Genomic DNA, 11,677 nt, shown 5'->3' with positions numbered 1-11,677 from the left:
TTCGCTGTTGTTCGGTACCCCGCTCAGACCTGGTCGAAAGATCAAATGTGGGAGATCATGACTTGCTGTGTCATCTTGCACAACATGATCATCGAGAGCGAGCAAGAAGACCCAGTGTTTGACACTGAACCATACTACAGGCAGGGTCCTCTAGCCGAAGTTGATCACCAGCTACCGGCAACTTGGACTGCCTATCTCAGTATGTGTCAGGAGATCCGAGACCCACAGGTGCATCATCAACTGCAGAAAGATCTGATTGAGCACCTATGGAGGCTCAAGGGGGACGCCTCGTGATGAAATACGAGTTTTTATTTGTTGAACAATATAATTTGTATTGAACTATTTGTTGTTGTAGTATTTTGTTGAAGTATTTGATTTTTCTGTGATGAAATATGTGATAAGAAATAATTGTGTTGATAATTGAACACCGAGACACGGTGAAACCACACCGAATATGGGCCTATTCTCGCCCATATGGGCCATTTATTCGCCGAAATTGGGCTGCAAAGTGGGCCAATTTCGGCACCTGGGGGCGAGCTGGGGGCGACGACTGGGCGCAAAACCGCCCCCAGCGCCGAATGCATCGCCGGCTCGCCCCCAGGGGGCGATTTTTATGCGTCCTGGGGGGCCAACGGCTGGAGATGCCCTTACACACTTCCCTAGACTATGTTACTACCTCCACAGTGGGTAGGAACATCTATGTAGTGTCATGCAACAATGTATTTATTAGGTTATAGACTCATTGTTTCTTGGAGTGTGTGATGTTCCGGTAACTTAGCTAGTTACCACAAGCACCTCTCTCTTCGTTAAATATGTGACACATAAGCAAAGTTGTATTTATTAGGGCATCTACAATCAATTACATATTAATTCACATCATTTACTTAAAACATAAAAGAACAACCAACAACATAAAAGGAGAAAGAGCAACCAGCTAAGGCAACGCTGTACCAATTTCCTCGTAACAAACTTTTGTCATACACAGAATTCCATATGGCATACTACAATATGCCTCATACCTCACGGATGAGAGGCGACCTACGCGCCAACTTATTCTTCCATTGTATCTTAGCTTGTCTGCAAAATGGTGATGTGTGAACCTCACAACTTTCCATATGTTAGCAGGAAAATTCTCTTTTGCTAGTGGAAGGGAGGAAAATATTGCATGCTTTCTTAGATGAAACAAAACTTGTGGGGCAATTGACAATATCTCTCTTGTGTGTGTGTGTGTGATAAATATTTTATTTCCTGCACACTATTTACTTGTTTTGGAAGTAAGGGCGTGAAGAAGCCACCCATAGTCTCACATTGGCGTTGGCGAGGCTAGAATTACAAAGGAAAAGATATACCTACTTTCAGGTGTTGCATGCCATGCCATAACATTGGTGTATTGCTTACGTGTATTATATGCCAGGACATATCCAATCAATCATATATAAAATTTTATCTTAGAGCTTTCACATCATTTTCGTCAAACAAAATGAATTAGCAGCTCAAAGGGAGAAAGAACGGCCGACGATGTACCAATTTCCTTCTAACGTCATGTGCAAAATCCCATATATCATACTACCAATATGCCTGAAATGTCGTGTTGAGAGGGAACCTCCGCACCAATGCATTCTTCTATCGTATCTTAGTTCGTCTGCTTAATGGTGATGTGCAAAACTCCTAGATTTCTACATCAATAAGAAAATTCCCTATTGTTGTTGGACAATGACAAAAATATTGCACACTTTCTTAGGTGAAGGAGAACTTGTGGTGCGATTGACAATCTCTTCCCCATCTCATTTGGAGATAAATTCTTTTGGCACACACACTAACTTGTTATGAAAGTGAGGGCGTGAAGGGCCCACCCACAACCTCACTTGGTACCACGTGTCACTCAATGTATGGAGCTGATGGAGCCAAAATTATTGAGAGAATGTTAGACACATGTGTTGGAAATATCCCTTAGAGGTAGTCATATAGATGATTATATTTCATTGTGTCCATGAATTGTTGAATTTTACTTGAATAATATCATTTGTGTTGATTGATAAGTATGTGAATTGTTTGTAAAATTCTATGCTTTAATGATTATTCTAAACTAGTCCCTAGTTAGAGTTCACACGTGGACACATAAGAATACTAGACTAGCACATGAATTGGTTGATGACCACGTTTCATAGGTCATTGAAATGAAGATGTAGAACCAATAGTGTGAACACATACTATGAACATGGGGTTGGACAAACCCAACTTGACACATAGTGGGAATGCTTTTAGTTGTCTATTTACAATGTATATGCTACATCCCTAGATGTGAGACTATCACATGTACTTTTGATGTGTAGTGACTTAGGGGTAACCAAACGCTACTCTGTAACTAAGTAGTTATAAAGATTGCTTTTCTTGTTTTCATAAAACATGCTTTAAGGCATGCCTATCAAGATTGAATTTGCACACCTCTTTAATGAGAGATATATCTCTGGGCCCCTCGAGTGATCGGATGCAGAAATGCATGGTTGTGCTACTTATGGTTAAAGAGTTAACCTAGAAAAGAGTTCCAAGTCATGTGATCAAGAAAGAGTGGTCAAGCTTGATCTTAACCAATATCTTCAGGCAAAGGGAATATCATTTATGCAACATTGTGTAGGTTCGTCTGATATGATCTTTACGTGCATTTGGAGGTTGACACGTTCTGCTAGGGGCCGTTACTAACTAGTGACCAAGTAGAGGTACTCCAGTCATGTACAAATGTGCGTGAGCCTATGTTACACACTTAAAGGACAAAAGTCAAAACAGATATGACCCAGAGGATGTAAAGGAGAAAGGTGATTATGTTGAAAGGTTGCTGTTCTCGCGCACCCCCACCCCTTCACTCCCGCACAAGGTTTCAAAATCCCTAAGGTGCCTCCACCTCCTCGATCGTTCTTCGGAGTTGCTACCGTACCCCTGCCTAGCTGACTTTGATCATGTACATGTGGACACCTTGGAGGTGTTGCAGCTGCATCACTTGGACAAACCGTTAGTGGGATCTCACATGGAGGAGATAATAGAGGCACTTCTCCAACTCTGATGGGATTGCACGTCTAGTGGTAAACCCTCTCCGCGATCTATTACTGCAACATGTTCCTTGGCGTCCACAGTAGTTTTTTTAATTTTCATTAGTGTACCATGTTGTGTTTCCCAACAATATGGTCCTTTAGATACTCCATCTGATCTTTACTAGGCATTCACGGTAGTATTTTTCCTTTTCTTTAGTGTATCGTACCGTGTTTCCCAACAATATGGTACATATGTTACTTTTTATTAGGCGTGTGTGACGCCCCGAGACCGATGCGCCAGGTGTCTCCCAGTTATTCGCCGTTGTTACCATGTCATTTGCTTGCGTGTTGCATCTTGTCATTGCATCATCATGTTTTCAAAACTTGCATCCGTCCGGGTTCCCCCAGTTCCGTCCGTTGTCCATTCTGAACCTAGACACACTTGCACGCGCTCGCGGCACGTCCGAAATAGTATTTTTTTAGTGGCCGGGAAATGTTCTCGGAATGGGTTGAAAGTTGGCATGCGGTGTTGTTATAGTGTAGATAGGCCGCCTGCCAAATTTCATCGCATTCGGAGTTCGTTTGTTAGCCCAACCGTTAAACTATAGCGACAATATAGTCGGTCAAAACGTCGGACGTTTTCGGTCTCCGGAAACAGTCGACGGGCCTCTCTCTCTTCTCTTCTCTTAGCTTGAGACCGTCTACACAGTCCACTATCTACCGCCAGGCCCAACCTAACCTCTCTCGTCAGCCCGCGGCCCTCCTCGCGCGCGCGTCCGAAAGCTGTCCCGGACCCGACCCGGACAGTCGTCACCGTTGGATTCAAATGACCCTACCCAAATCCACTCGGTATATATATCCAGATCAAACCCTAGTCCAATCCATCCATCCCCTCTCCGCCGCCAGCCGACCAACTCCCTCCTTCCTCGGGATCCTCCCAGATCCATCGAACCAGCCACCTCCTCCTCGTTCGGCCCAGCTAGATTTGGCCTTTGGGTGAGCAGCCTCCCGGCCTTTTCCACTGTTGGGCCAGCCTTTGTTTCGGCCCAACGCATGTTTTTTTCTTGAATGTTTTAGCTAATTATTCCAGAGTTTCCAGTTTTGCAGAAAACCCCTTCGGGATCATGCATTTAATAACTAATAAACCGTGCATCGGATTAAAATGCTTTATGTATGAAAAGTGCTTAGAAATTCATCTAGTTTCATAATATCCAACTTTCATCCATGTTTAACATGTTTAAACTTGTTGTTTGCTTTGTTTTGCTATCTTGCCATGCTAAAATGCTTTATTTCATAACTAAATAACCGTAACTCAGAACTTAACAAACTTTATATGTAAATGGGGTAGAAAAATGCCTAGTTTAACATGGTGCACTCGTCTTGCATGTTTAATAACTCTAAAATTGTGTTTAGGGTAGAACAGTACCAAACCTAATATATGCATATGAGGATTTTCCGGAATTGTTGTTTGTTATTTCCGGCCTCATTTAAACTTGCCTAGATAGGTAGTTTTCATATGCTTCACCTCTTGCCATGCTAACCAACATTTAATATTGTTGAGTACCTAACCGGGAGTGAACTAAATAATTGATGTGGTGTTCCGTCAATATGCAACTCGTTGCATATTGAGCTCCACTTAATTTGTAGTGTTGTTTGTTGCACTTTGCCATGCCATGCCTCATTAAACCGGACATGCATCATACTTTGTTGTGCATCATGCCATGTTTATGCTTGGTTGTTTACCATGTTGTTTGCTTATTTCCGGTGTTGCTTCTTCCGGTTGGTTCCGATAACGTCGCGTTTGTGAGGATCCGTTCGACTACGTCCGTTTGTCTTCTCCATGGACTCGTTCTTCTTCCTTGCGGGATCTCAGGCAAGATGACCATACCCTCGAAATCACTTCTATCTTTGCTTGCTAGTTGTTCGCTCTATTGCTATGCTGCGATACCTACCATTTGCTATATCATGCCTCCCATATTGCCATGTCAAGCCTCTAACCCACCTTTCCTAGCAAACCGTTGTTTGGCTAAGTTACCGCTTTGCTCAGCCCCTCTTATAGCGTTGCTACGTGCAGGTGAAGATGAAGTTTGTTCCATGTTGGAACATGGATAGGTTGGGATATCACAATATCGCTTATTTAATTAATGCATCTATATACTTGGTAAAGGGTGGAAGGCTCGGCCTTATGCCTGGTGTTTTGTTCCACTCTTGCCGCCCTAGTTTCCGTCATACCGGTGTTATGTTCCTTGATTTTGCGTCCCTTACACGGTTGGGTGTTATGGGAACCCCTTGACAGTTCGCTTTGAATAAAACTCCTCCAGCAAGGCCCAACCTTGGTTTTACATTTGCCTAACAACCTACCACCTTCCCTTGGGTTCTGCAGACTCAAGGGTCATCCTTATTTTAACCCCCAGGCCAGTGCTTGTCTAAGTGTTGGTCCGAACCTGTCAGCTGCCGGTGGCCACCAGGGGCAACTCTGGGTTGGCCTACCGGAATCTTGGACAATCCGGTGTTGCCCTGAGAACGAGATATGTGCAGCTCCTATCGGGATGTCGGCGCATCGGGCGGTCTTGCTGGTCTTGTTTTACCATTGTCGAAATGTCTTGTAACCGAGATTCCGAGTCTGATCGGGTCTTCCTGGGAGAAGGAATATCCTTCATTGACCATGAGAGCTTGTGATGGGCTAAGTTGGGACACCCCTGCAGGGTTTTGAACTTTCAAAAGCCGTGCTCGCTGTTATGGGCAGTGGGAATTTGTTAATATCTGATTGTAGAGAACTTGACACTTAACTTAATTAAAATGAATCAACCGCGTGTGTAGCCGTGATGGTCTCTTTTCGGCGGAGTCCGGGAAGTGAACACGGCTTTGGAGTTATGTTTGAACGTAAGTAGTTTCAGGCTAACTTCTTGATCACTTCTAGCTTCTCGACCGTTGCTTCTCTTCTCACTCTTATTTGCGTAAGTTAGCCACCATACATGCTTAGTGCTTGCTGCAGCTCCACCTCATTACCCTATCCTACCCATAAGCTTAAATAGTCTTGATCTCGCGGGTGTGAGATTGCCGAGTCCCCGTGGCTCATAGATACTTCCAAACAGATGCAGGTGCCGATGATACCAGTGCAGATGACGCAACTGAGCTCAAGTGGGAGCTCGATGAAGATCTTGTTCATTGTGTTGTTTCGTTTCCTGTTGATCAGTAGTGGAGCCCAGTTGGGACGATCAGGTATCTAGCATTTGGGGTTGTCTTCTTTTATTTTGGTTCCGTAGTCGGACCTTGATTGTATTCTGGATGATGTATGTTTAACTTGTATTTGTGTGAAGTGACGATTGTAAGCCAACTCTTTATTCCTTTCTTCTTCAGTACATGGGATTGTGTGAAGATTACCCCTCTTGCGACAAACCTACCATGCGGCTATGCCTCTAAGTCGTGCCCCGACACGTGGGAGATATAGCCGCATCGTGGGTGTTTCAAGTTGGTAATCAGAGCCTTCCCCGACTTAGGAGCCCCCTGCTTGATCGAATCACTAACGTTATTGAGTCTAGAACAAAAATGTTTTGAGTCTTAGGATTATATATATCAGAGAGTAGGATTCTTTTTACTCCTTAGTCCCTTCGTCGCTCTGGTGAGGCCTCGTGACGTAGAGTTTGACTCTTCTCTCCTCAAATTTCACTAAATTTTTTAGGATCACGCGGGTATCTTGGAATCGTTCTGATGGTTTTGTGACGAGAACATTGTTCTTGGTGCCTCCTGACATTTAGGGGTTGTGGCAGTGTCCTGGGGAGTTGAGCTCCGAGGTGTTGTCGTCACAATTTTATCGTTGCAGTTCTGGAATACCTGAGTTCGCCGACATCGAAAATCTCTTTTATCCAGTTGTTGGTGAGATAACCTCGACGCCACCCAGTACTAGGGCGGGAGTTTGGGAGTATCGCCATAACTCGTATAACGGATGCTTTTCGAAGGTTGAGGTAAACGATTTCCGAAGGTTTCTTGGTTATGTGTTGAAGGATGGATACAGCTGGATGTAGGATTTGTTAGTTTTGGGTGAGATATTATGCTTCCCCTGTATCCCCAACACCTGATTGCATAACCAGAAAGTTTCGGGAGTTTATAAGTGGGAATTCAAGTATCACGTAGGAATTCTTTCCAACAGACACATGGTACGATATGGGATCTATCATATGTTTGTTTCCGGCTTATTTTGCAAGCCAATCCTTTGTTTTGTTTTGAGTTGTGGTATTCGAGTTGCTTCAATGTCAAATGTGTTTCCATACCTTTCCTAAGCGGTGTTCTCATACTCCTATGTGAATACTAATCCTTCATGATAATCGAGATTGTCATGTCAATCCTTTTCAACCGGTGTGTCTCTCTTCAAGTGGATCCGATCTTTTTCAACATTCACGAGATCAATTCTAAGTTTTCTCAACGGTGTTTATTCCATCTGCCCAAGTTGCCTTTGTTTTCCCACCCACCCACCCTGTTCTTCAAGGACTCATATATCTTAATCAAGTATCCATTTTATTCATGTGAACTTTCTTCATTCGTTTCCTTCAACGTTCTTAACCGGTGATTCTCGGGAAGATACTAACGGAGCCTCAAGTTCATCATTATTCGTTCTCTTTCTTCTCCGATGGATTCAATTCAAGCCTTGTCGATCATATCCTCTCCTTGTTTCAAATGCTTTCTTATGCCAGTGCACATCTTAATCATTCACCTCTCGTTTTCCATTTGTTCCGTTGTGCCAAAGATATCTCGGAAGATTAGTGCTTCTATTCTTAATCAATCCAAGCTAGTTTTCGAGGTTGTTTTCTCATTCGAGCCATTTTATTCAACCGGTGCAATCTCTCTTTTCAAGCCATCTCTTCAACGGTGTTTCTTTTGAGTGGGACCTAACCCACAGGTTTTTCCCAGGATCTTACCTGACTCTTCTAATTCTGTCCGGAGTTATTCTCAAATTCATTGCAAAGTTTGACGTAAGAATGAATTATCATCAGTCATATGTATTTCTCCAAGATCTGTCAAATTCTTTTCATCGTTGGCTCAACCTTCTATTAGTCATCCCGGAGTACCTCAACAATTCATGGTGGTGTTTCTCATCGTCTTTTTCAACATTTGAACACCGAAAAAGAGTTTTTCCTCCAAATCTTATCCGTTCTCTTAGAGATGCGTACTTCAATCTTGATGCCATCCTCTCATTATTGTTTTCGATTGTGAGAATGATTTTCACCCATCCGGAGCAATTCAAGAGTCTTTTCAGTTTGATTCTCCGGAGCCCATCATCTCAGAATTATTCATTTCAGCTTTCAGCTCTCGTTCTCCAAATCTTACCGGTGCATCATTCAAATATCCTCTAATCAGTTCATGATCTCTTTGTTTTCATGTATCTAAATCCCCTCAAGTATCTTCTTTCATTTTCCAATTCTTCCCGGTGAATTGTGCTTTTGCTGCGTTCATTTTCAATTCTTACGGTGGTTCGTTCAAGAATTCTCTTCCGTTGTTATTGTATTAATTCATCCGTTGTTTCCAAATTCTACCGGTGGTTCGTTGAAGTCCTTCTCAAGTTTGCGCTATATCTCTCTTAATACTTTCTACGAGAATAAGTAGTATGCCAAATCCGTTGCTTGTCTTCAAGTTAAGTTGATGAAGGATAAACATATAGTAAATCTTATTCTTGTTTTCTTTGAGGTGATTCAATTCTTTTCTTCCGGAGTTCATTCTTGATATCAATTTGTCGGTGCTAAGTTGTTCATCTTCTTTTCGGAGTTCAAAGTTTTCTCGGTTATATCATCGCGAAGCTCCATCTAATCATTGCAAGGCTTCACCTGGTGTTTTCAACTTCTCTTCCTTTCTATCATCCTTGTTTACCGGAGTTCTTCATGGAGGCTCTACATGGTGGTTCTTCAAGGATTCCTTTCCATTCTTCAATTGTTCTTCAAGAATTCTCTCGAAGCGATGATCCGCCAAGCTATACTTTAGGTATTCTTCATCTTGCATTTCGAAGTGCAATTCTTTCATATGTCATCTTTTGAGGTGGTGTTATGTCATTCTTGGTAATTTCCTTTCGTGTTTCATGATTCACAAGTTTTCAAGAGTGACATATATAAATCCATCATTTTCTCTTCGCTTAAGACATCTTTTCAACCAATCAATCTCTCCATTGGAGTTATATTGGGTTATATTTCACCTAAAGCTTTCCCTAAGGATTGTCGCTATTTATGGTGCTTATAAATGACCCAAATTCTTCATTTATCCTCTCGGTGAAATAAGCTTCTCGTCTCCTTGTTGATATAAATCCAATCTATTGTTTTCATAGTGGCAGAATTTCGCCTCAATTTTGAGAAGTTTTCCATAAGCCCATATCAAGCTTATTCTTTTCATTGTTGATTCTTCCAACAACTCTGTTCAATCCATCTTTGTAAGGATGCTCTTTCTAATTCAATCATGGGAGAATTTGTCATTTTTCTTCTCCGTTCATTTTCTTTCATTGATCTATATTCTATTCTTTCATCGGAGGCTTTGTCATATTGCTCTCTTCGAACTATCATCTTGTCATATCATGATCACATTCTTTTCCTTTCTGGTCCATTTAACAGGAGTGTTGTGTTCTCATTCAAGTTCTCTCATCCTGTCAAGTTTTCCTCCCTTCTCAACCGGAGTGCTGTCAGAAATCTTTCTTACCCGTTGTGCCATTCTTTCAATAGTTCCGGAGGTAGTGTGTTGTTGATTTCATCAAGTATCCTCTCATCTTGTCAAGTTCATGTTCAATCCCTTCCATTTACAGCCGGAGTGCTATCCAAATTATATCATTCTTATTCCTTCTCTATCTTGTTTTAACCGGAGTGTTGTGCCTATCATTCCTCTTTTAACCGGAGTCTCATCCAAGTGCTTTTGTTTTGCCAAGCTCATATTCCTTACCTTCCATTTCCAACCGGAGTGTTGTCGTAATTGGTCTTTATCATCCCTTGTACATCTCGTTTCAACCGGAGTGCTTGCATATACTTCTTGTCCATTGTAACCCTTTCCTTATGTCTTTCTACACACAAGGTTCTAGTAAGGTTCCTTGTTCCTCTTTTTTAACGGAGTGTTTTCAACTTTGTTCATCTTCGTTGCATTCTTTTTTTCAATTTGTTCAACCTCTCAAGGTTCGTGGTTTCACTCGTTTGTCCAAGAAGCAACTTAGTTTTACCTCTTCCTCTCCCTCTTCCGTTTTCTCTCCGGTGCCATCCTAGATCTTGGGACGAGATCCTCTCGTAGTGGTGGAGTGTTGTGACGCCCCGAGACCGATGCGCCAGGTGTCTCCCAGTTATTCGCCGTCGTTACCATGTCATTCGCTTGCGTGTTACATCTTGTCATTGCATCATCATGTTTTCAAAACTTGCATCCGTCCGGGTTCCCCCAGTTCCGTCCGTTGTCCGTTCCGAGCCTAGACACACTTGCACGCGCCCGCGGCACGTCCGAAATAGTATTTTTTTAGTGGCCAGGAAATGTTCTTGGAATGGGTTGAAAGTTGGCATGCGGTGTTGTTATAGTGTAGATAGGCTGCGTGCCAAATTTCATCGCATTCGGAGTTCGTTTGTTAGCCCAACCGTTAAACTAAGCGACAATATAGTCGGTAAAAACGTCGGACGTTTTCGGTCTCCGGAAACAGTCGACGGGCCTCTCTCTCTTCTCTTCTCTCAGCTTGAGACCGTCTACACAGTCCACTACCTACCGCCAGGCCCAAACTAACCACTCTCGTCAGCCCGCGGCCCTCCTTGCGCGCGCGTCCGAAAGCTGTCCCGGACCCGACCCGGGCAGTCGTCACCGTTGGATTCGGATCATCCCCAAACATCTACAAAACATCTCCGTTTTCTTTTTTGGGCTCCCTACCTATTTATTCCGGGCCGTCCGATTACGATCGGAGGGATTCAAATGACCCTACCCAAATCCACTCGGTATATATATCCGGATCAAACCCTAGTCCAATCCATCCATCCTCTCTCCGCCGCCAGCCGACCAACTCCCTCCTTCCTCGGGGTCCTCCCAGATCCATCGAACCAACCACCTCCTCCTCGTTCGGCCCAGCTAGATCTGGCCTTTGGGTGAGCAGCCTCCCGGTGTTTTCCACTGTTGGGCCAGCCTCTGTTTGGGCCCAATGCATGTTTTTTTCCTGAATGTTTTAGCTAATTATTCCAGAGTTTCCAGTTTTGCAAAAAACCCCTTCGGGATCATGCATTTAATAACTAATAAACCATGCATCGGATTAAAATGCTTTATGTATGAAAAGTGCTTAGAAATCCATCTAGTTTCATAATATCCCACTTTCATCCATGTTTAACATGTTTAAACTTGTTGTTTGCTTTGTTTTTCTATCTTGCCATGCTAAAATGCTTTATTTCATAACTAAATAACCGTAACTCAGAACTTAACAAACTTTATATGTAAATGGGGTAGAAAAATGCCTAGTTTAACATGGTGCACTCGTCTTGCATGTTTAATAACTCTAAAATTGTGTTTAGGGCAGAACAGTACCAAACCTAATATATGCATATGAGAATTTTCCGAAATTGTTGTTTGTTATTTCCGGCCTCATTTAAACTTGCCTAGATAGGTAGTTTTCATATGCTTCACCTCTTGCCATGCTAACCAAAATTTAATATTGTTGAGTACCTAAC

The sequence above is a fragment of the Triticum urartu genome, chromosome 4 (genome assembly GCF_003073215.2).
Source record: "Triticum urartu cultivar G1812 chromosome 4, Tu2.1, whole genome shotgun sequence".
NCBI lineage: Eukaryota > Viridiplantae > Streptophyta > Magnoliopsida > Poales > Poaceae > Triticum > Triticum urartu.
Note: the sequence above shows the minus strand (reverse complement) of the source record.